The 27,978-nt window shown below is 41.1% G+C and overlaps 1 long non-coding RNA gene across 2 annotated transcripts in view; it reads left to right on the plus strand.

The window, feature by feature from the left end:
* The window catches only part of LOC125081374 (uncharacterized), a 78,238-nt gene that overhangs the window by 10,120 nt on the left and 40,140 nt on the right, over positions 1–27,978 (plus strand). The gene's annotated exons all lie outside the window — the stretch shown is intronic.

Genomic DNA, 27,978 nt, shown 5'->3' on the forward strand with positions numbered 1-27,978 from the left:
AGTTTGGTAGAACTAGTAGAATATGTCTTTGTTTGGCCATTCCAGGCAAATTTTTCCAACATTTGGTATGTCCTTTCAATATGAATTATACATTTTTCAATTTAGTTAATTTTATTTTAATGTTTCTGTAAAGGTTTCCCCAACTTTTTATTTTAAAAAATTTTTAGTGTCTAGAAAAATTGAAGGAATATCAGTGCAAATATCCATATACAGTTCATCAGTTGTCAAGATTTTACCAGTTGTCAAGATTTTACACTTGCTCTATGTCTGTCTATACATGTATGTGCATTATTTATTTATATTTGTCAAACTTTTGAGAATATAAAATGCATAAAAACTGCTTGGGAGCTACTACTTATTTAATAATTGGCCCTTGTGGCAAAATAAATATGAATAAGATCCATATAAAGAGGTCTAAACAAGTTGGGCCAACTTCTTAATAGTCACTGGTTATTATTCTGGGGCTATGAAATAGCCACATTTAATATTTTTTTCATAATACCATTCTCCTCCTACTCAGTCCACATAAACTTAAGTAAAGATGGGGAAATTTTTTAATTTACTTGACTTATCAAATAATAATAATCCAGAAATTAGTAATAGCCACCATTTATTAAGCATGTACTATTTAAGTGACATTAGATTAGGAGATTTCACAGACTGAAAGATCATTTATTTTTTACAAGATGTTTGCAAGGGAAGTAGTATTCTCCCTTTTTTTACAGTGGAACACATAGAAACAGATAAGTTAAGGAACATACAGTTGACCACATCTTAAAAGTGATAGAAAGAGGATAGTAAGATCTGTCCAAACCCAAGCCCTGATCTTTCCACTACAGAACACAGAATATTTGGAAAACTCAATGCATGGCCTGGAAAAAATGTCTAAAGGTCTGAATGACTCACATGAGCCAATCTGTACTGGTTGAGATGAAGGGCTGTTTTCTGAAGCTCATTCCTCTTTATGAGGCTCAGATATCCCCTAATGCCTGGTTCTGTGGGTATCAGAAAAGAGAACATTTCTTATCCAGGGTGGTTCCTGTGTGAAAGGTCTCCATGCAGCTTGACTTCCCAGAGAATTCATGTTTTGCCCCTTTGGAAGTAGGTTTGGGATTTCCCTTCTTGGTGTGTGATGTTGCTAAGCTCTTGGTGTGGCAGGCAATCAGGCCAGCGTTCCAGCACCCACTGTGCTCCACTTCAAGTAATGGTCCTGATTGGGTAGGAGCTTGAATCCATAGTGTGACCTCCAGGAGAAAGAATATGGCTTGGGTAATTCTAATTCTGTCCTTGTTTTTGAGATCAGCAGTTCACCTACATAGTTCCTTATTTTTTTAAAATCAGCTTTATTGAGGATTAATTTTTTGGCATTTTCTCTTTCCCCTCCTCCTTTTCTGACTTACCATAATACATATTTATTTAAAAATGCAAATAATACAGAAATAAATGATAGAACATGAAAGTTTCTTTCATTTAAAAACACAGTTTGTTGGGTACTTATGATGTGTATATATATATATATATACATGTGTATATATATATATATATATATATATATATATATATAAAATCTCACTCTTTTCTTTTTTTTTCTTTATTAACATATAAGCTATTACTGGTTTCAGAAGTACAGATGTTTGTGATTCATTGGTCTTACATAATACCCAGTTCTAATTACAACACATTCCTTCCCCAATGTTCATTACCCAGTTACCCCATCCATCTACCTCCCTCCCTTCCAGCAATACTCAGTTTGTTTCCTATGATTAAGAGTCTCTTATGGTTTGTCTCCCTCTCTGGTTTCATCTTGTTTTATTTTCCCTCCCTTCCCCTATGATCTTCTGCCTTGTTTCTCAAATTCCACATATCAGTGAGATCATATGATAATTGTACTTCTCTGATTGAATTATTTTGCTTAGCATAATGCCCTCTGGTTCCATCCATATCATTGCAAATGGCAAGATTTCATTTTTGATAGCTGCATAATATTCCTGTGTGTGTGTGTGTGTGTGTGTGTGTGTGTGTGTGTGTGTATACCATATCTTCTTTATCAATTCATGTGTCAATGGATAGCTTGGCTCTTTCCATAGTTTGACTGTTGTAGACATTGCTGCTATAAACGTTGGGGTGCAGTGTCCCTTCAGATCACTACATTTGTATCTTTGGGGTAAATACCCAGTAGTGCACTTGCTGGGTCATAGGGTAGCTCTATTTTCAACTTTTTGAGGAACCTCCATACTGTTTTCCAGAGTGGCTACACCAGCTTGCATTCTTACCAGCAGTGTAGGAGGGTTCCCCTTTTTCCACATCCTCGCCAACATCTGTCATTTCCTGACTTGTTAATTTTAGCCATTCTGACTGGTGTGTGGTGGTATCTCATTGTGGTTTTGATTTGTATTTCCCTGATGCTGAGTGATGTTGAGCATTTTTTCATGTATCCATTGGCCATTTGGATGTCTTCTTTAGAGAAATGTCTATTCATGTCTTCTGCCCATTTCTTGATTGGATTATTCTTTGGGTGTTGAATTTGATAAGTTCTTTATAGATTTTAAATACTAGCCCTTTATTTGATATGTCATTTGCAAATATCTTCTTTCATTCTGTCAGTTGTCTTTTGTTTTTGTTAGCGGTTTCCTTTGCTGTGTAAAAGCTTTTTATCTTAATGAAGTCCTAACAGTTCATTTTTGCCTTAGTTTCCCTTGCCTTTGGAGACGTGCCTAATAAGAAATTGCTGTGGCCAAGGTCAAAGAGGTTGCTTCCTGTGTTCTCCTCCAGGATTTTGATGGATTCCTATCTCACATTTAGGTCTTTCATCCATTTTGAGTCTATTTTTGTGTGTGGTGTAAGGAAATGGTCCAGTTTCATTCTTCCACATGTGGCTGTCCAATTTTCTCAAACCACTTGTTGAAGAGATTGTCCTTTTTCCATTGGATATTCTTTCCTGCTTTGTCAAAAATTAGTTGACCATAGAGTTGAAGGTCCGTTTCTGGGATCTCTATTCTGTTCCATTGATCTATGTCTGTTTTTGTGCCAGTACCATATTGTCTTGATGATTACAGCTTTGTAATAGAGCTTGAAGTCCAGAAGTGTGATGCCACCAGTTTTGGTTTTCTTTTTCTTTTTCAACATTACTTTGGCTATTTGGGACCTTTTCTGGTTCTGTACAAATTTTAGGATTATTTATTCCAGCTCTGTGAAAAAAGTTGATGGTATTTTGATAGGGATTTCATTGAATGCGTAGATTGCTCTAGGTAACATAGATATTTTAACAATATTTGTTCTTCTAATCCATGGCCATGAATGTTTTTCCAATTTTTTGTGTTCTTCTATTTCCTTCATGAGAGTTCTATAGTTTTCTGAGTACAGATCCTTTGCCTCTTGGGTTAGGTATCTTATAGTTTTGGGTATAATTGTAAATGGGATTGACTCCATAATTTCTTTGTCTTCTGTCTCATTGCTAAATTCCTGTATGAGTTCTAGTAATTTTGGAGTGGAGTCTTTTGGGTTTTCCACATAGAATATCATGTCATCTGCAAAGAGTTCTTCTTTGCCAATTCAGATGCCTTTTATTTCTTTTTGTTATCTGATTGCTGAGGCTAGGACTTTTAGTACTCTGTTGAACAGCAGTGGTGATAGTGGACATCCCTACTGTGTTCTTGACCTTAGGGAAAACGTTCTCAGTTTTTCCCCATTGAAAATGATATTCACTATGGGCTTTTCATAGATGGCTTTATGAGATTGAGGTATGTTCCCTCTATCCCTACACTGTGAAGAGTTTTATTCAAGAAAGAATGCTGTACTTTGTCGAATGCTTTTTCTGTCTCTATTGAGAGGATCATATGGTTCTTATCCTTTCTTTTATTTATATAGTGTGTCACATTGACTGATTTGCCAATGCTGAACCATCCTTGGGGTCCAGGATCAAATCCCACTTGGTCGTGGTGAATAATCCTTTTAATGTACTGTTGGATCCTGTTGGCTAGTATTTTGGTGCTAATTTTTACATCCATGTTCATCAGGATATCACCATGGTCTGTAATTCTCCTTTTTGGTGGTGTCTTTGTCTGGTTTTGGGATCAAGGTAATTCTGGCCTCATAAAAAGAGTTTGGAAGTTTTCCTTCCATTTCTATTTTTTGAAATAGCTTCAGAAGATATATATTAATTCTTGTTTAAATGTTTGGTAGAATTCTCCTGGGAAGCCATCCAGCTCTGGTCTCTTGTTTGTTGGGAGATTTTTGATTACTGTTTCAATTTCCTTGATGGTTATGGGTCTGTTTAGGTTTTCTGTTTCCTCCTATTTCGGTTTTGATAGTTCATGCATCTCTAGGAATGCATCCATTTCTTCCACATTGCCTAACTTGTTGGTATATAGTTGCTCATAATATGGTCTTATAATTGTTTGTATTTCTTCAGTGTTGGTTGTAATCTCTCCTCTTTCATTTATGGTTGTATTTATTTGGATCCTTTCTCTTTTCTGTTGATAAGTCTGGCCAGGGGTTTATCAATCTTATTAATTCTTTCAAAGAACCAGTTCCTAGTTTTGTTGATCCATTCTACTGTTCTTTTGGTTTCTATTTCATTGATTTCTGCTCTTACCTTTATTATTTCTCTTCTCCTACTGGGTTTAGTCTTATTTCCTGTTCTTTCTCCAGCTCCTTTAGGTATAAGGTTAGGTTGTGTATTTGAGATCTTTCTTGTTTCTTGAGAAATATCCTAACTCATTTCTTGCAACAACTCTATGAACAGGCATTATTATTCCTATTTTGCAGAGAATGAAAGTGAGACACACAGATTAAGTCATCTTTCCAGAAGGCCTACCAGATAACAAAACCATCTTCTTAATCATTGCACTGAACTGCATTAATTCTTGCTTGGCTGACTCGCAAGCTTTCTCACTTCGGCTCTGTTGTGGTCTTTCTGCCACATAATCCTTTTCAGAATATTTTCTCCTCTGTCTTTGACTTCGGCGGTATCTTTTTCTGATAGCTTGTACTATGGGGAACTCACTAGCTAGTAAGCTTTTTAAGAGCAAGTAGTAGTTCTGTTTACTTACACAGCAGCAGTGCCTGTAGCACATGGAGTCGCTAAGTAGTAAATCTTCATAGAAACAGTAAGTAAACAAACAGAATTTTAACCAACAGTCCCTTTTATGCATTATCTTATTTGGTCCTATGAAAGTAAAATAAACTCTGTTTTAAAGGGATAATGTACACTGTTCACTGTTCAATTCAAGTCATGAATTTCATACTATCAATTGTTTATGCAAAGATTTTATAAGAATAATAACATGAAGAGTTTAGGATTTTTTACATGCCGTCTGGAGAAGTCAAATGTTTTTTATATATCAATGTTGATTTGTCTTCCATCATCTTCTGTTTTTACTATTTCATGTAAGCACTTTTCTCTCATGCCCAGGTTAAAGCTTTCTTGCCCCAGATGTCTCAGTTTGCATTCGATGCCCTCTGCCTCATGCCAGTAGTCATCGTGCCATTGGTAAATGTACTTTAAGAATCCAGTCCAGTTGGCCACTTCCCTCAGCCTCCTTTCTCTTCTAAAGCCAAAACTTTCTAGGCAAAGAAAAGTTAAAATCCCACCTGAACTCTCTTCTATGTAGGTGGCCTGGCTTCATACCCCATATTTCTCCCTGCTTTGTATTTGTTTTCTGAGGAATTGTGTAGGTGGGAACAGGCTGTGGGTTTGAAGAACTTTGGCAGCTTTTCCTTCAGAGGTTGATGCGCACTTGCTGTTAGAGGACATTTTCATCTCTCTAGGGTCTTCATGTAGGCACCTTCTTTGGCTTCCGATAAATCTTCACCCAGCCCTCGGAGGTCACGCTCGCCATGCCCTATGCTCCTGTCTCACTCAGCCATGATCATCGAGGAGCCTGACTTCAAACCTGCCACTGGTTTGCAGTTTGACCTTTTAGAAGTTGGTAGACCTTCCTCATCCTCCTGAGAATCAGAACTTACTTCAGAAAGAGAATAGTGAATTGAGAGTTGTGGAATACAGGTCTTAAAAAAAATCAGTAACTAAAAAAGTTAATTATGCCGGTGTTTCTCCACCCAATTTGTTGATGAAAGAGCCTCCAAAATCATTACCTGTCAATCCCATCCTTCAGATAAAAGACTCTTCCTTTGAAAAAAGTCATCACATGAAAATCTGAGAGCCAGTATCAATATTTATTGGGGGATACACACCCCTCCTGTCCTGTCGTATCATGGATTTATAGTACAACCAGTTATCCTGGGGTCCCTGAGCTCTTTCAAGGGTCGTGCTGAAATTAAACCTGTCGGCTGTTCCTTGGGAGAATCACACAGTTTCAGACATTTGTGTAGCTGACTTGCCTGCAGAAGTATGAAAGTAGTTCTTTTGAATCTCTACTTGGCAAAATATTTCTTCTTTTATTTCCCCTGCCCCTGTTGTTGCTGGCACTTGGTATCTGAAGACCAAGTGCCTCTGGGAGTGGCTGACATGTTCTTCTGTGACTATATAGGTCAAAAGGGAGGTGAAGTTGTATGTTGGCCCCTGAGTGGAAAGAAGAAACAGAAAGATTAAAGGTCACTGAAAGATGTGCCAGAGGAATAAGAAACTTACAACTGAGAGGAAAGAAAAAATCTTCTTAAGAATTATTTTTGGAGAAAGATTAGGTCAATCAGGAATGTTAAAAAAGTTCAGTATGGAAAATAAGGAACAGCAAATGGTCCACATGAACTGAAATTAGTGCCACGACAGATTTAGGAAGGACCCACATGGCTCTTCCCTAGAGGTAGCTATAACCTTCCCTCAACGGTCAAGGGCTTTGAGTTGTGTATTGGGTATAATTCTCCTTTTTCATCTCCAAGAATTTTCTAGGAGCAAGGATCAAAGGCATTATTTGTTGAATGAGTTAATGAGGAAGTAAATGAATGCAGGGAACAGAACAAGAACAAGGATACTTCCTCTCTGACCTGGTCAGACAGCACCTGGATCATTGTGCTCAAACCAAAGGACCACTGAGATGGTGACGCTGTGGAAACCATGTCAAATGAGGGATTTCAAAGAAACTGGGCAAAGTTAGCTCTCAAGAGGGGACATTTAAGGCTGTGGACATACCACATAGTTGCTTCGAAGTAGTTAAAGTCTCAATGAGTTAAATTAAAAACTCAGCAGCTGCTGGGGGCCAGCACTGGGCCTGGAACCCAGAATGTGGAGAAGATGAATATGTCCTGCCTTCTGGACATCTCTCATGTGGGAAGGAAAAGGAGACTGATTCTGGCAGTTGGAAGATAAGATTTCAGTTTCATCGAAGGAAAAGGATCTTTATAAACAGACCCAAGTGACAAGGGGCTACTTACAAGACAGCAAGGCTTCCTGCTGTGGTGGTTCAGTAGCGTAGGTGACAAGGAATTGTAGATGTTCTGTGTATTCCGGTAGGGACAGGATGACCACTTACGACAGGGCTATTCTTGGACAGGATTCTCCATTCCCTTCCATCTCTCATGAACTCTGTGTGTTTTTGAATCATAAGATTTGGGAGAGGAAAGAGGCTAAAGTAGCCAATTAATAAAGGGAGCGTAGTTTGAGTTCACTAAATCATACTGATAATAGCTAACTTCTGCTGAGAGTTTGCCAAGTCCTTGGCAGTGGAGGGCAGCACCTCTCTGATGAGGTTGAGCTATTTTGTCTTCTTTTTCCAGTAGGGAAAACAGCTGAAGTAACTTGCCCAAAGAGCCACAGCAGGTCATTCGTCATGGGGACAGAGGGGACATGCTTGGACCTCCAGGCTGAGCCACCTCTCTTACTCAGACCTTGTGTCATTTCTTGACTCAAACCTGCACTTGGGTGCCTGCCAGGAATGATACCTCTAGGGATTGTGGGAGTGCGTTTAATTTTGCTACAACTTGCAGAAGCTCATGTGAGGGCACACCCAACTGTATGAGACTGTGGGAATGTGAGGAGCTCTGGAAAATTACTTAGAGTGAGGGTTCTTACCTGACATTGTGTGTGTATGTGCACGCTCACGTCCATCACTCTATGAAGAGATCTGTAGCTTTAAACATGTTCTTATAGGGATGACCCATAACCTCACAAAAGTTTAAGAAATACTAATGTAAGGCCTGCCACAGCTTCTGTGGAGAAAAGAGAGAGCCCATCGAAATACGGACTTTTATTCACAAAAGGAGTCAGCGAGCTTGAAAAAGAAAACACAAAACAAAACCCCAGCAATTGCAGTTATTAAACCAATTCATTCTGATTGTAGGAATCATCTAGATTTAACCTTGTGGGATTCACTTTACTAGGTCTTTCAGACTCTGTGAGGAGGCATTTAATGGATGCTGCTGTTTCCCTAAAGGAAGTTGGGAGTGCAGGAAGAACACAGGAACTAACTGGGCTGGGGAAATGAGGATTGCTCACTGGCTTTACTTCAGCACCCCTCCCCTAGGGTTTTGCAATATTCAACAGTAGAGTCTCTGAATGATCATTTTGTTTCCACAAAACTTCATTTCTCCCACCTTCGATCCTTGCCTTGACACCATCAAGCATCGCATGGCAATGAAAACAAAGGCAACAAAATGGAAACCGGATAGATCAAAGGAATCAGATTTCCAAGTAGAAAATTCATCTCTGTTTCTGAGCATCTGAAGATACTCAACATTGTTGCTGAATGCTTTTGATGCCAGAAGAAAACTCTCCTTGCATAATAACTGCGTGCTCATTCATGCTATCTGTGAAGACTGTTCTTTGACAGAAAACTTCTGCGAAAGCTACTGGGAGAAGAGAGGGTTTGACTTTATTAACTAGTCTTATATTAAGCACTTAATGATTCTATTCCCATATTTCTGTTGACACTACATAAGATATCAGTATCACTTGTCTTTATGTTAACAGTCCCTTCTCTTACAGGAAATGACCCAGGAAAAGGAAAGAAAAGCAAATATTTTTCAACAAATGAAAAAGATCACTTCTGTTTTGACTTGGTTTCTTTTCTTTTCTTGCTTAATTCTCATACCTGCTTTGGAAGGATGGCCCCTTGCCTAAATGTCCATCACCACTCTACATGAACTTGCTAACGTCTCCCTTACTATGTACCCTGCTTTAGGCTTCCCAGTATAGTTTTAGCAGATTAAGGTTTTTTATTCTTTATCAAAGGTGGTTCTGGATTTGTTAGCCATGAGGCTGCAGATCAGTATATATTGGTTCTGTTGATTACATCAAGGTGCTAATAAGATGGAATAATATAATTGATGTATGAACAGTTGTCACAGTTTATAAACTGCTTTCATATGCAGATCTCTTCTAATTTTAATAAATCCTGTTATCTTGGAAAAAAGTCCAACTTTCCTAGCAAAATATATTAGGTGATTGTCTCTGGAGAATCCTAACAGATAGCTTATGATACCTATGTCCATGTCTGTGTCTCTCTCTATCATCTCTCTGTCTCTGTTTTTGAGGTCACATCTCCTTTGCTACTAGAGCAGTAATGTAGCTGGGACTTCTTTTCCACTGAGAAGAGTCAGCCTACACACTTGCTGGAGATGGGGAAAATTCTAAGTCTTGATCCTCCTCTAATTTCTATGAGCCAGAGGGTCAGCTTGTTTCTCTTGACTGTTTTTTTAAGGTTGTGTCAGTTTTACAGATGAGTGGCCATATTCATTAAATGCAGGCTTAACTAGTTTAATGGAGGGGGTCTGGGGGCCAGGGAGGGAGTAGCCTATGGTTTGCTCTGTGGACCAACAATGCTAATAATGGAAGCACATAGCCACTGCTCTTAACAATATTAGCAATTATTTTTCTTTACAAATCTGATTTATTTTTAATAGACTTTATTTTTTAGAACAGTTTTAAATTTATGAAAAAGTTGCCAATACAGTACAAAGTTCCATATACCCCATACCTAGTTTCCCCTATTACTAACAGCTTACATCAGTGTGTTATATTTGTTATAACTCTGAACCAATAATGGTATGTTATTATTAACTAAAGTCCCTAGTTTATTCAGATTTCCTTCACTTTTACCTGATGTCCTTTTTCTATTCCAGGATCCCACCCAGGTTGCCCTACTACATTTAGGCTCCTTTTTTCTGTGACAATTTCTTTCTTCTTCTTCTTTTTTTTTCTGTAACAATTTCTCAGACTTTCCTTGATTTTGATGACTTGACAGTTTTGAAGAATAGTTGTCAGGTGTTCTGCAGATGCCCACAATTGGTATTGATCTGATGTTTTTCTCAGGATTAGATGGGGGATATGGGAGAAAGTTCATGGAGGCAAAGCACCATCTTCATCACATCATTTCAAAGTGAAAGGTCCCCCAATGATAGGTCCGTGATCAAAGGAGCGAGACTGATACAAAGCGAAAGTCAAGCAAAGCTTTATTTCACGCCAACCATCGAGAATCAAATGGACAGTTCAGGGCCGCCTCTTACAGATAGGGTGACCACGCCCAGCCTCACAGACTAACTTTTATAGAGCAAAGGCCATGTGGTTGAGTCTGACCATACACAGGTGGCCAATGAGATTGCGACACACAGAGAAAGCTGCACAGTCATGCTAGGTCACACACGGGTGGCCAATTGAATTACAGTTCACCCCACAGTAGCTATTTGAACTAGCTTATCACCTTGGTCAGAATTGGCGCCCAAAAGGCGGGGCCCACACTCCTTGGTAGCTAGGAAGACAGTATGCATGCCTCACTGATTGGATGCCTCCACCTGGCCTGACTCATCCCTGCATCCTGGCTCTGTTATCTCCACCTGACCTGACCCACCCTTGTATTTGGGCTCTGTTACCTGGGACTGGTGACCATATTATACTAGTTTCCCCGGACTTGCTTTTAAGTAAGTCCCCTGGGGGGAGGCAGGGTCAGTTTAAGTTTTACTGCATAAACAACAAAATGTCTGTTTAATCCAAGATGGAATTGCTCTGGCTACATAGGCCCTTACAAAAGGTATATATTATCAACATGATTCCTGACTGTAGACGTTGACCTTGATCACCTGGATGACATGGCATCTGTCAGATTCACCCCTGGAAAGTTACTTTTCCCAAAACTCACTATGTGCTGCCCACACCTGAGAAATAGGGAGTTATTTTGCCCTCCTTCAGGGTAGAGTCTCTACATAAACTATTTGTATTCTTCTGTATGGGAAATTTGTCTCTCTCTCCTCAGAAATCACTTTTCCAAAAGTTATTAAACACAATGGCATCAAAATTTTAGAAGGGAGATATACTATCATTTCTCTACAACATTACTAATCTGTCCATCCAAGGTAGGTATTTTGAATCACTCCACAAACCCACAATTCAGTTACGGCTACAGAGGTGCCAGGTATTGCAGCAAGCTCAAGGAAGCAGTAGGTACAGTTCCCAGTCCGTTGGGAAATGATAGAGGAATAGCTGGGAAATTCCTACATGGGATCTGAGATCCCCAGGGCGGCTTCAAGCCAGGCAGGTAGAGGGCTCCACAGTCACAGGTGCTGTGATAAGGACTGATAACGCCAGTGTAGCTTAGAGTGTGCCCTGGGGCCCTAGCCTGAGCAGGAGTGCTGTCCCCTGGGGACATCTCAGTAGGTCCTAAGTGGTCAGCGGTGGAAGAACATATCAGGAACTGGTGGTTGACCAGAGGTGCTTTTAAAAAGCTCAAGTTGATCTTGAAGAGGAGGAGGGCAGGAGGGAGCTGATAGGACAGGGTGGCGAGGCCTGGAGGGAAGGACTTGGAGACAATTGCCCACCCTCCTGCTCTGTCCTTTGTCTCAGCTTTGTTATCTCTGCTATAAGGATGGGAAGTTAGGACCTGAGGGGAACAGAATTGACTTAATTACTCTCCTCTGTTTAGCTTGGTTTTGTTTTGTTTTGTTTCCACCCTTTAATCATTCTCCCCAGTTCCATTCTCCTTGCCCTGTTTGTACTCACTCTGCTATGTTCAAGCTGAGTCCTTTCCATCTAATTTCCTAATACTCCTAGTTTTTTAGTGCTTACAGCAGTGTTGTTTTGAGTTTGTCATTTTGTTTTACTTTTTTATTTACAATTTTTTTCAGTAGAGCTGACACGATGTTACATTAGTTTCAGGGGTACCATGTAGTCATTCAGCTTCTTGTATGTTATGCTGTGCTCATCACCTCTCTCCACAGAATGCTATTACAGTATCAGTGACTCTATTCCCTATGCTGGACCTTTTATTCCTGTGACTTATTCATTCCATAATTGGAAGCCTGTACCTCCTACTCCCCTTTACCGATGTGGCCTATCCATTTAAACATTTCTATGATAGTGGTGTCATGCTATACATATTACTTTTTTTTTTTTTTTACTTTTTAAAACTTTTTTTCTTACTTTATTTTTACTCAATATTCATTTTTAAATCTATGAATTCTCCCTTACCCTGCCTTTTGTTCTATTCAGGCCTCCAGTGGATTGGATGAGGCCTGCCCACATTGTTCTATTCAGGCCTCCAGTGGATTGGATGAGGCCTCCAGTGGATTGGATGAGGCCTGCCCACTGCCCACATAGAAAGGTGATCTACTTTATTCAGTGTTATGAATTCAAATATAAAACTCACCTGGAAATACCTCACAGACATACCTAGAATAATTATTTTAACCAAATATCTGACTCCCTCCTCCCCATAGCCCAGTCAAGTTGACACATAAAATTTACAATCAGAAAGAGAGAAGGAGGTAGGGGGCAGATAATGCATTCAGTTCTTTTCTAGAAAGGCTGTTGAATGTCCAGTAGTTAGAACATTGGGCCTATAGGAAATATATTTAAGCATCATACTCAGGACAGCTGTAAATGACATTTAAATTTGAATAAAGGTTATTGACTTTCAACTTCTAGAACCAATTTATGGACAAAGAATGGATGATGTTTGCAGCTGGAGAAATCAATGTGAATGGTAATGAAAGTAGCAACAGTTAAGTGGAAGTTATAGGGTGGAAGGTGGAAGGGTAGAAGGTGGAGGGGGAAAATGTTAGAAGGTGGAAGGGGAAATGTTAGAAGGAATGGGAAGCGTGCCAGTATCCTTTTCATATTTAGAAGAGAATTAAGAGGGACGCCTGGGTGGCTCAGTTGGTTAAGCAGCTGCCTTCGGCTCAGGTCATGATCCCAGCGTCCTGGGATCGAGTCCCACATCGGGCTCCTTGCTTGGCGGGGAGCCTGCTTCTCCCTCTGCCTCTGCCTGCCATTCTGTCTGCCTGTGCTCGCTCGCTCTCCTCTCTCTCTGACAAATAAATAAAATCTTTAAAAAAAAAAAAAAAAGAAGGGAATTAAGATACTGGACTCATGTTGATAAAATGAAAAATGGAGTCATGATGTTGTATGGAAGCCTGGTCATTCCCTCTCCCTTTCTAAAGGACTCAATGAGATGGTAATATAGGAATAATCTTACAACTGTGAAGAGAAAAGAGAGACATTAGCAGTAAACAGTGGTCTTAATAAATTTGTGGATAATGAAGATGTGGAAACTCTTTGGTGGTTAAATAGAGCAGGAGAGCTATAGTTGAGAATATCCAGAAGGGGGCCCACAACACCAGTGAGCATCAGTCTGGCAGGCCAGAGACCTGGAGACCCTCCAGAATCTCATGGTGAGGAACAAGTATAAGGAGTGGGGTGCCTGGGTGGCTCGGTCAGTTAAGTGTCTGTCTTCAGCTCGGTCATGATCTCAGTATCCTGGGATGGAGCCCCAGATCGGACAGGGAGTCTGCTTCTCCCTCTCCCTCTGCCCTCCCTGCTTGTGTGTGCACTCTGTCTCTCTCTCTCAAATAAATAAATAAAATCTTCGGGAAAAAAAAAATGTTGACGTGAGCACAAAGGAAAGCTGAGAGTGGTGTTGGGGAGAGGAGCATTTAACGGAAAGTCTGTCTAATACTTTCTCTGTGGAGGCACTACTGACATTTTGTGCTGATCAGATTTTATTAAATGGGATGGTCCTATGTATTGTGGGTCATTTGATGTCCCTGGCCTCTCCCATTAAATGCTGGTACTAATGATCCCCCAGTTAGTATAACAACTAAAAATGCCCCCAGTTGTTTCTTTTTTTTTTTTTTAAGATTTTATTTATTTATTTGACAGAGAGAGATCACAAGTAGGCAGAGAGGTAGGCAGAGAGAGGAGAAAGCAGGCTCCCTGCTGAGCAGAGAGCCCGATGTGGGGCTTGATCCCAGGACCCTGGGATCACGACCTGAGCTGAAGGCAGAGGCTTTAACCCACTGAGCCACCCAGGCACCCCAAACCCCCCTCCCCCAGTTTTTTCTAAATAAAATGGAAGCACTGCCTCCATTTAAGATGCATGGGAAGGAATGCCAGTACTGGTTCCATGGCCCTCTTTTCCTTCTGCACAGAGGACAAGTAGTCTAGTTTTTTTCCCTCCCTCCATCCCTACACATCAGATGTCTCTCTCAAGAAATTGGGTAAAAATCTCCAAGAATTAAGGTTGCAATGTTGATGGCAGTGCCAGATTGTTACCTTCTTGTGGTAATAGAATTCTGCCAGTAGTGAGCCCCACGCCTATGTGTAACACTAGTCAGATTTTTCTTTCTTGGAAAAGACCTAGTATTTGGGGGATAGATGGGGTAATGTACATATATGGCAGCAAAAAAATGCATCCCCCAGTTGTATAGGCAGCTATCACTGGATATAAATGAAAATAAATACCATGATACATCAAATAGGTTAATTCTCCTAGAAGAAAATGGTTAAAGCAGAGAACATAAGACATTGCAAGAAATCCTCTACTTAATATCCTTGGAGAGGTTCAAGAAGGTTCTGTATCCATAAAATAAGTACAGAATACTATGAGAAAAGGAACAATCATTAATTAAGAAGGAGCTCTTGGAAATTAAGAATTTATTTCCCAAAACAAAAATTTCAAAAGAAGGATTGAAAGATAAAGTTGGAGAAATTTCCCCCAACACGAAAATAAAAAACGAAAAGAGAGAATACTTCAGATAAACCAAGCCACAAATCCTGAGAAGTACAATATTTGATGAATACAGCCTCTATAAAATGCTTCTGTAAATAGATGTTTTATACATATTGATAGAAATAAATGAAGACAAATCCATTTGTGCGGAAAGAAATTTTTCATGCGGTTGTTTTGAATTTGAATAGGTTCTTCTTTCATCGTCTAGATGTTTGGGATTAGGACCTCTCATTCGGTCCCTTCCCTTTGGTGCTCCCAAAGCCACTGTCACAACCAAAGTACTTCTGGGGTATAGACAGGGAGTTCTCCCAGTAAGGAGACCACCAGGCATACCACACCCGCTTGCGGTGCCTGGATGGTCTGCTCATGGGAACGGGAGCCCACCTTCGTGGTCCTGGCCCAGTGGGAGCCACTCGGACACTTCCTTCTCAGAAAATGGTCCAGGAACTTCCTTCGGGTATTCAGCTGGATGCTTCTTCCTTTCAGACAGATCTCTGCTCAATTATCCTCTCCTAAAGGAAGCCTTCCCTGATCATCTGAGCAAGAGCCCACCTCTCCCACGCCATCATTCTCTGCCTGCGTAGCCAGCTTTATGTTTCTGCATCTGACTGTCCGGCTTGCTGGTATATGTTTTGGGTCTTCCCCACAGGAGCGCATGTTCCCGGAGGCCCCGACTTCTCTTTGTCATGCTGTTCCTAGTACTTACACACTGTATATGGTTAATAGATGCTACTATTTGGCATTCTTTTTTCAGGGAGACCATAGGGAACTTCCATCGTATTTTTATGTTACAGGGAGCCTCTCTTTCTGTTTTCCACTTCTGTGGTTAGCTCCTTTCCCACTGGAGTCACCGTGGGAAACAGAATGACTGGTGAGGGCAGTCAAAGTGCTGACAGAAGGGCAGGGATGCCCCGGATGTGACTGTGGGAGATTAGTTTAGCCCCAAATGCTGTCCTGATGGCAAGTCCGACCCACCGCCCTCCAACACGTTCAAACCACGTGGCTGTATAAAGTGCCAGAGTTCAAACTCTTGGGAGTGGAAGTCTTTGAAGCTAAGAGAAAAATTTATAGAATTCAGATCATATGGTATTATCCAGCTTCAGTTAAAAATGAGTTAGTGAAACAAAGTTTAAAGTTCCCAACTGAGCATTTAAAATAAAAATAGAATTTTACAGGGAGCATAACACCTTTCATTTCAAGAAAGGGTAAGCAAACAATGAGCCTTTTCTGAAAAATGACATGACAGAAAAATCCAAGGTCATTGTTCTAGGTGACCAGAAATTTGTAAAGGAAACTAGAATATCCTAGCTATCAATAACCTCCTTGCTCTTGCAGTACTAAGAGAGATGGTCAGCAAAGCCTGTACTGGGCTACAAATACCCTCTAAGTTCTAATGTGTCTAAGGGCTGAGTGGAAGGGGCTTTTTAAATAGCGGCTATTTTAGCTGCATATCTTGCAAGTTGATTTCCTTGTACTTTTGTAGGTTCAAGGGAGGCCTTATTTTTCTACCATCTTACTCATTCCATCACTGACCCATAAATGAGCAATTATAAAAGTTAACAGTAACAACAAATCTTGTGAGTGACCTAAATCATACATTTGGGAGGGACAACAATCAGAGCTATAAATCACCTGATATGCAACGTTCTGAAGCCATAACCAGAGGCTGAAGACTCTTCCTTCTGTTATCAAATTTGCTGTACCTTTGCACGTGTCACTCCCATTCCTGGAAATGACATTGCCCTCAACCTGCTGAAGCAATCTCATGTGGAGTCCACTCCGATGACACTTCCATTGTGCAGCCTTCCTGACCATTGCCTCCCTGCAGACGGACTCACGTTCTCCTCTAAGTTCCCATAGTACTTTCTTCCATGCCTCTATTGCAAACATGCACCATATTGTAAATAAGTGTTCATCTGTTTGTACCCTTCATTGGATCATCAAGTCATCAGGGGTAGGGAACCAAGTCCTCTTTATTCCTCGTCTCTAGTGTTTTTAGCAAGTGACTGGCCCAGAGAGTGGACACAGGAGTGGTGTTAGTCATCTGTAATGCAAATTGATCAACCCCAGTCCAGTTTTATGACCAAATTCTCCCATGGCACAATGTGCTAACCTCGGTCTGATGTTGCCATCCTATACTTGGGTGGGGTTGTGGCCCCAGGAGTCTTCCTCTGCAGATCTCTGAGATAAGATTGCACAGAGCAGCCAAGGTGTCAGAGGCCATACTGGCTCCTACTGGTTCAACTGATCATCGCCCCTAGGTATACTGCTGCGTGCTTCCTTCCCATTTTGGCAACTTCCCAGCAGACCCCAAAGGCTTACTCTTCAATCTGCTCCAGATGCAGAATCATGGTTTGGCAGGAAGCTTGGATCCATTTCTTGGTGCACTCTGCCTGTCTTGGATGACACATGCGTTCTGCTGAGATCCACCACCAGCAGAATGGAGCTGCTCATCCTGCTCCTTTAAATTAATTTTCCCTGCTGTTTGGAGTCTCTGCCTTCTCAAAAGAGTGACCAGATGTCTTTGAGTGCCTCTGGCAGGCTTGGCACCAGAAGACACTGCCATTTCTCCCAGCATACCTCCATCAGGATGCCAGGCCAAGATGCTGGAGCAGCTTTCCTGCCTGCCTGAGTACAGGGACTTTTCCAACACTGAGTTCTTAGATGTCTGCCTAGGGCCTAGTAAATCTGCACTCGTTAATTTATCAACAAGCCTTTAAAGTAAACAAACAAAACCTGGCTAAGATCGTCATGTCATGGAGTAGAGATATAAGGAGGTCAAGTTCATTTTTTCAGAACCACATACCATGTGCTCACCAAATCGCTGTAGAATATATCCATGCAAATCTGGTGTTGTGCCCGGGACCAAAGGCTAAGGCGCCCTCCCTAGAGGAATGCCAATTAACATGTTCATTCCTGGTAAAATTGTAAAGTCCAGTCACTTATCAACCAAGTCAGCAGACTGGTAACCTTGGCTGCTGAGCTGGCTTCTGATTTTTGGTTTCTTAATCTGAAAAATGTGAGAGATTAGTAGCTCACTGGAGAAATTATTAAGAGTGTTTTTATTGCCCCAGAGGTGCTGTGTTTTAGAAACCTGACCTCTAAGCCTGCCTCTTGCCAACATCTAGCTGTGAGACTTTGGACCAGTCACCTCTCTCTTCTGGGCTTCATGCTCATTTCATAGGAGCTGAGAATTCCTTCCATCTCTAATAAATCAAGCATGGAGAGATTACTGGGGGATCAGAGATTCAATTTTTTGCCGGCACAGGAAGGTTCTTCCTGTCCCTGAGGAACTTTTTAATCTCTTCCTCAACAAACAAGCTCCAGGTGGTCTGGCTGTTTTGTCCAGATCTGTCCAGAAGGCCCTGTGCTCCGGAGAGCTCCATTTTCACAACTAGAATCCAAGAGTGCCCTGCCATTGTGAGACACAAGAGTCCAGCAAAGTCTGCCTTTTTTTTTTCTTGAAAAGATGTGTCTATTTTCAGTCTCATAGCTGCAATTAAATCAATAATGGTATATAAATCATGGGGCAAAGCATCGTTTTGTAAAATGTCATCTGAATATACCTCACAGCAAAAAAAATGTGCACCCAAGCATAGCTCCATCGAATATAATAGCATATCTGCCCTTTTCCCAGCCTGCACCCAGTGGGGTTAAAAGAATTCTCTCTAGATACCCTCCTAACTTCAATGCTCTCTTTCTGGTCATTTAAATCCAATATGCTGTTGGATCCTTCTGTGTTCTTCCTCTCTTCATTTCTGGTATCAGTCTATTTTCTGTCTCATTCCTTCATGCAATCTCTCCAGCTCTCATCTAGACAATGACAGTATCTTTTGGTTTCCCCACCTGCACTCTCCCTTCCAAGCCATCACCTGTGCTCTTGCCGGATACAGTGGTGAAACCCAGGTGGGGGCTGCGTAATCAGATGCTGCTTTGGATCCGGGCTCCTCAGCTTGCTAAGTGTGCACCTGCATAGGCGACCCACCTCCTGTAAGCGTGACTTTCTTCTTCCATAAAATGGATCTAATTATTGATCTAACACTAAAGAGTGAGGAGACACTATGTTTGCCACATTGTAATTGTCAAAAAAATGTTAGCTGCTCTTTTTATTCTTGGTATTCGTGGCTTGTCATAATCAAAGCTTACTATTTCTGCCCAAACTTACGTGTTTCTGCCTTGCTTTACATAACATGTGAGAGTCTGCATGGCTCCTGGTTTCTTACAGATTGCCTGGAAGTTCCCACCTATACATCTGAACACGTGAGGGTTCTTTCACTTATTTATCCATGGTGAGATCAGTCACTCAAAGCAGATATTATGGAAAATTTCATCTGTATCACTAAAAGAGAATAATGAAATGAAATGAACCCTCCTGTGCCCATCATATCCGCAATGAACAAACACATGACCAACCTTGTTTCAACTTTAACCCTGAAAAGGTTATTTTATTTTTTATTTTTTATAAACATATATTTTTATCCCCAGGGGTACAGGTCTGTGAATCGCCAAGTTTACACATTACACAGCACTCACCATAGCACATACCCTTCCCAATTCCATAACCCCATCTCCCTTCTCCCAACCCCACTCCCTCCAGCAACCCTCAGTTTGTTTTGTGAGATTAAGAGTCACTTATGGTTTGTCTCCCTCCCAATCCCATCTTGTTTCATTTATTCTTCTCCTACCCGCTTAACCCCCCATGTTGCATCTCCACTTCCTCATATGAGGGAGATCATATGATAGTTGTCTTTCTCCTATTGACTTATTTCGCTAAGCATGATACCCTCTAGTTTCATCCACGTCGTCGCAAATGGCAAGATTTCATTTCTTTTGATAGCTGCATAGTATTCTATTGTGTATATATACCACATCTTCTTTATCCATTCATCTGTTGATGGACATCTAGGTTCTTTCCATAGTTTGGCTATTGTAGACGTTGCTGCTATAAACATTCGGGTGCACGTGCCCCTTCGGATCACTACGTTTGTATCTTTAGGGTAAATACCCAGTAGTGCAATTGCTGGGTCATAGGGTAGTTCTATTTTCAACATTTTGAGGAACCTCCATGCTGTTTTCCAGAGTGGTTGCACCAGCTTGCATTCCCACCAACAGTGTAGGAGGTTTCCCCTTTCTCCGCATCCTTGCCAGCATCTGTCATTTCCTGACGTGTTAATTTTAGCCATTCTGACTGGTGTGAGGTGATATCTCATTGTGGTTTTGATTTGTATTTCCCTGATGGTGAGTGATATGGAGCACTTTTTCATGTGTCTTTTGGCCATCTGGATGTCTTCTTTGCAGAAATGTCTGTTCATGTCTTCTGCCCATTTCTTGATTGGATTATTTGTTCGAAAAGGTTATTTTAAAGCAGTTGCCATACATCATATCATTCTGTTCATAAGTACCTCAGTGAGTATCTTTAAAAGACAAGGACTCTTTTTAAGCAAAATGCCATCTGCTTAAACCGCATTGCTTTAGCCACAATACCATGATCAATCTAATGAATGAACAGCTTTTCTTTAATATCAAGTATCTAGTTAATTTTTAAATTTCCCCAATTGTCTCATAAATGCTTGTTAATTTGTTTTATAGTTGGTTATTCAGATCAGGATTCAAAGTCCACCCATTGAACTTTGTTGATATATCTTTTAAATGTCTTTTAGTCTATATATGCCCTTTTCTTTTCATGTAACTGATTTGTTACAGAAATTAGATTATTTGTCTTGTAGAATTGACCACAATCTGCTTTTTGCCAATTGCATTCCTAGAGCATGGTTCAGTGCATTCTTCTCTCTCCCATATTATCATTGGCATTTGGGTCTACAGGCTTGATGAGACTCAGGTTTCAAATTTTGGGCAAGAATATTTCATGGACAGTGCCAGCAATCATTTCTTAGCACCTGAGCCCTGGGCGCAGTTCTGGGTGTACAGGGCATGAAGCATATTTTCCACATCAGGTTGCAGACTTCTCCTCCAGGGCCCACCTCTACAATATTCTCTTGTACTTATATTTTTGCCTGGTATTAGGGTTCTTAGGTATGAATCTTCATTTTCCCTTCTCTGTAGTGCTCTTTCCAAGGGAACCCTCCATGTGAAAGTCAACTTCATGAACATCTCTTTCTCCACCACCCTGACCTGACCATACAAAGTCAGGTTTCCTGATTACCCTTTACCAGGCACTCTTAATGCCCTTAACATGAATCGTCTCATATGATTTCCCAAGAATCTTCTGACAAATAGTATTTGCATTCTTGAGATGAGGAAACCGAGGGCAAGAGTTTCAGAATCTCCCACAAAGGAACTTCTAAGTGATGTCCCAAATAACTGGGATGGTCTTCAGTGTTGAGTCCTTGCCTTTGGCGGTGATTCAGCCCTGTGGATAACCTGTTTCTTTTCCTCTTTTGAGAGAAGCCATAACTCTTCCTTGTGAAGTGGAGGTGCTGGGTTACCTGAGTGTCAGCAGGATTTTGCTAATTATAGAGGAAGTCATTGAGAGGATAAACGGGTTTGAAATGCCTCTAAGCTGCAGCTTTAGAAGGGGTTGCAGTATAGTAAGTTAGAGAAGGGTGTGGACTGGAATCCTAACTCTTCAACCTAGAGCTGTGTGACGTTGGCCAGGTCACTAAACCTCTCTGTGCCTTAGTTGTGTCATAATAAAATGTGTATGCCAAATGCAAGTACTTAGAAAGGTACCTAGCATATAGCAAGCGCTCAGTGAATGTTACTTGTTACTGTTGCTATTGTAGCCATTATCCAAAGTGTTTGAATAATGACGGGAAAGAAACAAACAAAAAGCTTAAAACCTTATTTTGTATCCTGTGTTGCGAAAAGGCCACCTGCCTTTTCCATTAACTAGTTATTTCTTTTCTTTCCCATAGAAGAATGAGAAAGAAGTACGGAGGTCTCCCCTCCCTCTTTCCCCCCACCACACACATTTTAATTAAGGTATCTTTTGAGAAGGAATACTTTAATCCAAAGTGATCACTTTGATACTCAAAGAGACACATTTGGAGGCTACTTGGCTAGGGGGAATTAAAGACGGAGAAGCTGAATAAATAGCAAGCAAAATGTTAATGTTTTGGCTTTGTGGTCTCTGCATCTGAGAGCACTCCTCGCAGATTTTTTGGCGGGCTCCCGCTGGAAGCTCCGGGGACTTCTTTTGTGTGCACGGGAGCCCTGCCTGCGGAGTGCCCCGCGGCCCCTAGGGGTCAGTGTGGTGCAGGGATTGTCAGGATCTGCGCGGCTCTTGGACGCGCTGGGGAGCTGGCGCCGGGACCGGGGCTTCCTGGAACCTGCGGGTGGCAGGCCCCCCAGGGGGTGGGGTTGCGCAGATTGCTGGCCCCTGGCCATCCCCGTGACTCCTCCGCTGCCCTGCCGGCACCTGCCGCTCCCACCTCCGTTCTCCTCCCTCCGAACACGACTGTTTAGCCAGGGTCAGAAGAGGTGGAATTGTTCTTTAACTTCATAAATGACTGGGGTTAGCCTCACTTCTTAATGGTAAAGAGAAAATAAAAGAAAGAAACGAGAGATGGATATAGATGGCATAGTAATTTTATGATAACCTCTAATTTTTTCTGGTGCTACATTCAATCTATTGCATCCAGAGCTATAAAATGTTAGAGGTGTGAGAGGGCCAACACCCGTCCTGATAGCTCTTTATCTTACAAAGAAACAGGCCCAGAGAAGAAAACCAAAGAAGCAGCCCGGATATCACACCGGAAGTCTGAGCTGAGGGTTATTTCTATTAGCCATAACCTTATTCATTATTTAAGAAAATGATGAGTGATGATTAGTTTTAAAAGTCATGAACTGATACAAAAATCAGTTTTAAGGTGGTTAGCTGGCAAAATAGCACCGTGGCTGAGGTGGTGGGCTTCAGAGAGAGATTCTCTGCTTGCAAATGGTGGGTGGGACAGGGGAACAATGGTGGCCACTGTCTGGGAGTTCCTAGGGCCTTACCTGTCTTTTTGCCTCAGTTCTACTCTGTGAAATGAGCATAAACTGAAACGGTTCATTAAAAAGAAATCCTATGGAATAATTTGGTAAACTCAGTGGATGTCGACTGGCATCAATTATTACAATTAGAAGCATAACAAAGGAAATTTTTGAAGTTAGAGGAAGGCGGGTACCCCATATTTCATCTTGGGAAGTCCAGTTTTACTCCTTCAGTTTGTCCTTTGCATGGTTCCCAGAGCGAAATTTAAACACGTTTTATGAGTTCCTTCCCTTATCCCAATACAAAGAGCAGAAAGAATGAATGTCCTTTGGGAATTTGGTGAAAGACCCAGAGGTGGGTGACAACTTTTAAGGTGACAGGTCTTAGCAAGAATCTGTTCTCAGAGACATTTACAAGGATGAATTCCTCACATTTAGAACCTTCCTCAAGTTCAAACTGCAGAAGAAAAGGACCTTCTGGAGACTTCGGATATTTTATTTCTTTTTCTGTGGCTCAGTTGGCTGTGTGCTGTTCAAGCTCAGGTCATCCAAATGCAACTTCCTAGAGCACACACCCCACCCCTTGGCTTACTCCTTTGGACTATCTTCAGTACCATTCTTTCTCTGCAGACACCCCTACAAGAGACGTGATAAGAAGGGCAATCCAACCACAGACCACTGCCTTTAGGCTTTTCTGTCTTCTTTCCATTGACTTTGCTGCACTGGTGGTGTTTGAAGATCTTGCCATGAACTCTCTTCCCATTAGTACTTTTTCTGCTCTCTGAGAAGAGCTGGCATTGAATTCCCCTTTCACCTGGCAACTATGGAGATATTTGGATTTCAGGAAGCTTTGTTGAAGGCCTTGTTAAAATCAAGATGAATTATACCCATGGCATTCCTGGTAATCAAATGTAATAACTGAGCACAGGAAATAAGGTCAGTATATCACCACTTGAGTTTTAGAGATTTGTTGCTTTCTTAGGCAAATTGTTACCCCTCTCAGTGGTACTGCCTCTTTTAAGAAATATGGATAAAATAGTGCTATATTATTAGGTTGTTTTATGGAGAGCACAATACCCCATATAGACAGAGCATTTAGCATGATGTCTGGCACACGGTGTATGCTTTAAAATGCTAACTACTCTTTCTCATTATTACTTTTATTTGGCCAGCTATGAACCCACTCAACTGGATTAGTATCCAATAAATTGTGCATTCATTCAATCAAGTCTGTTTTGATTTTTGAAATTAGTTTAACCAGTTTGGTGTTCTATAGCCAGAAACCATGGTTGGCTCAATTTTTATCATATCAACCTTTTTTGTTTACTTGTTTGTTTTGTTTCTTTGCCTGGAAGAGACGAAGACCTGAGTGTGTTCCCTATGAGCAGATGCACATGTTTGTTTAAGCTGGTGACACAGGGCTGGGAAGGGAACGAGGTAGAATGGCCAAGAGAGAACCTTGTAAATACGGGTCAGGCCAATGCAAAGAAAGTTTGTTGGTGAAATCATTTGTGTCTCAGTGACTTATGAAAATAAAATGCACAGAGTTTTCTCCATCTCTCAGCAGGGTAGTTTAAGCATATGGGAAATGGTCTAGCATGTTTCATGCAGCTGTATAAATTAATAAAATCTAAAATCCACTACTGAATGAGGTGTGGTCACTTGCTTCTGTGTGGTTTGATCTGTGGAGTTTTAGTGTGTGAAGGATTTTTGTTGCTTCAGTTGAATGCACATCTTGATATCCTCGTCTGTCACAGGTGATAGTTCTAGGTAATTGTTAAGATCTACCTGTTGTGGGGCACCTGGGTGGCTCAGTTGGTTAAGCGTCTGCCTTCAGCTCAGGTCATGATCGCATGGTACTGAGATAGAGCCCCTGCAATGGGCCCCCTGGTCAGGCTCCCTGCTAAATGGGGAGCCTGCTTCTTCTTCTCCCTCTGTTATTCCCCCTGCTTGTGCCCTCTCTCTCTCTGTCAAAAAAAAAAAAAGAATAAAATCTTAAAAAAAAAAAAAAAAAGGTCTACTGGTTGTGTGGTTGTGACCATGCCATTGTCTTAGATTTTCCCTAAATTGCCTTTACAGTCATGATATTATTTAATCCTCAAAACATTCTTATGAGTTAGATATAATTATCCCAACTTCCTAAACAGGGTAAATAATTTGTTTAAGGTCACACAGCTAGTAAGGGACACAATTTCTGTTTAACAGTTATTAATTTTTAATTATTGTGCACTATCAGCCCCTCCATGACACGCTTCTGTCTTTTGGGAGATCTCAGTGGCCTCTTCAGCTTATATGGTGAGCTCTGAGAATGCTTTATGAAAGCAGGAGTAATGTATATATTATTTTTAAAAACAAAAGGACCACATAACTTCTTGTTTTAATCTCTGGGAAAAGTAGAACCAAAGGAGAAGTTGGTTATAAATTATTCATAAACAGCCATTAATTACTTTCTTTGACTTTTGAAGTTTGATTCTCAGTTACTCAATTCAGAATTTATTAATTAATAATTTAATTAATGCAACAAATATTCATGAAGCACATATCATTTGCCTGGCACTGTCCGCAGTGCTGAGGATCTGTGCTGCTCCAAAAGCTTTCTACAGAATTGGATAGTGCCCTAAATTCAATACTCACTTTTTAGAAAACTTAGATTCTAAGTGTCATTGCATCCTAAGTCCCTAGTGATTGCATTATTCTTTATCCTTCTAGTATAATTTGTATGTAGCTACACTTACCGCTGAGCTCAGGCCTCCGCTCAGCTCTTTTAAACACTTAGCCAAACCCTATGTGTAGGCCCCCCTTCAAGGGACTAGGGCCCACCTTCCCTTTGACAAATTCCCTGACCACAGGCTGCAGGCTACCGGTTCTTCCTCCTCTAAACCTCACATGTATGTGGTGTGTGTCACACTCTTTTGTCCCTTAAGAGCATGACTGTTGGACTCTTATAGTTCAAGTGTTCTTCACCTGAGATGAGCCCACAATCACCCAGGGAATTTTGTCAAAGTTCATGTGCCTGGCCGTCATCTCACTATTTTCTGATTCAATATTTCTGGAGCTAGACCTTGATTTTGTATGATTTGAAATAGCCGCTTGAGTGATTCTGAAAGCTGGAGCAGGTCAAGAAACTGTAGTCTTCTATTGTCATCAGGCATTACTACTGACTCCCTCCATTTTATATTCAGTTTTGCATGCCAAATATATTATCCCCCCAGCTAGATTTAAGCACCTGGAAACATTGTGATTATAATTCTTTGTATTTTCCTAATTCCTAGCATGATGCTGAAAAAATACTCAATAGTTAATCACTGAGTGAATCATCAATTAATGAGATTGATTCCATTTCCTCTTTCCTCACGACATACTCAGAAAATTTCAGGAATGAATTATACAGTCTGATACCTAAGTCTGATACTTTAGGGACAAACTCCCTGGCCTCAGCCTGTGGGGTAAACACGAGGATGGTTCACTTACATGCCGGTATGCTTCCTTCCAGACTCAGTAGAACTGTGCTTCCCCAAACTGCTGAAATTACCTGTGTGGCCACGTGACTCTGTCCCAAGACTTGTGTGTGGGAGGGATGGCGTCTCTATGGGTGCAATTCAAACTGGGTTCTGTTCTGCCTGGGTAGCCAGCAATGTTGTGTATATGGAGGCTGTAGCCCATTGAGTTCCCTTGGGTCTCCTTTTAGGAGAAACATGAAGCAGACCCTCCAGCCGACCCATGTGGGAAATGAAACATGAGTAAGAGTAAGAAATAACCCCCTGTGGTGATTAAACCACACAAATTTGGGGGATTTTTGTTACTGTATTTTAATCTTTCCTGACTGACTCATTGTGGGCCAAATCTATATTAAATTATTTGTCATATGCATTATATAAGACTTTCCAATTAAAATAAAAAGTGTGAAGAGTTGAACTATTTCTGGGAATGACAGTAGAAACAAAGCCAAAAACTAAAGTCTAGCATAGAAAGGTAATAAATTTGGGACTTTTGTTCATATGGACACTAAGATACTGTGTTTCCCATATATGTGCTTATTAAAAAATCGATAGTTTTCTCACTGGGCTGGTAACAGAATGAAGGATTCTTTGGTAAAAGAGGTAGATGCCATCTTCAGTCCTCAAATGTATAGGACTGGGAATTGGACAAAAGGCAATCATCCAATGAAAGAGTTAGTACCTTGGTTACACCCTTAATTAGTGATCTAGGATCAATTCTGCTAAATGAGATGAATGGGTGAAAGGTGTGTCACTTTTCAAGGTTTTGATACTTACTAAAATGTACCAGTAAGGTAGTTCTGCTTTCTGTAAAAACCAGTGATTTATAAAAAGCTGTATTTCTTTAAACTCTCCCCAGTCATGGGTATATTCTTTCTCTCAGGGTTAGGTAGTTTGATAGGTGAAAAACTATACCTTCCTTACTTTGCATTTCTTTGGTGGATAGTGAGGTTGTCCTACACTACAGGTGCTGTTGAATATTTATTTCTTTTGTGAATTGCCTGTTTGGGTCTTTGCTAAGAGAAGTCTTTATGGAAGTGATGTCTCTTTCCAAGTCAAAAAACAAGGCCCCTTGGGCTCTCTGCTCACCTCAGGGCCTCAGTACTGTCCCTAGGTGGCCCCATAAGCATCTCGGCACACTGGCTGGCAGGACAAGGGAAGCCAGCAGTGCAGCCCCTCCCAGAATCCCTGCCTCCCAGCTCTGATCTATGAATGTCCTGCTCACTGGACTCCCAAAGCTCCAGGGTCTGATCTGTTTTGTTTGTTTGTTTTTTGGAATGGGAAGGAAGATTAAAGAGGTCATGAGATGAGGGCAGCTCAGAAACCCAAAGGCCTTCACTTTCAAAAATGCATCTTTCCCCCCCATCTTTTCCTTTTCCAACCTCTCCCTTCTCCTTTTTCTACCAGAGCTGCCACAGCAGTGGAGACTGACCCCTTGCTTCCTTGGGAGCTTGTAGCAGCTTGTTTCCTATCACACACCTCTCCGCAGGTGGGTGGGATCGCTCACAGGCCCTCCTGACCTTGTGGAAAGCCATATTCCAAAGAAGATGTGGGACCTTCTCCTCCCCACCTCTCCACCCTGCCTCTGCTCAGGCTACCTCCATCTGGTCTTCTGCCACACTGACATCTGTGTGATCTTTTGTTGTCCTCATCTT

The sequence above is a fragment of the Lutra lutra genome, chromosome 11, assembly GCF_902655055.1.
Source record: "Lutra lutra chromosome 11, mLutLut1.2, whole genome shotgun sequence".
Lineage (NCBI taxonomy): Eukaryota > Metazoa > Chordata > Mammalia > Carnivora > Mustelidae > Lutra > Lutra lutra.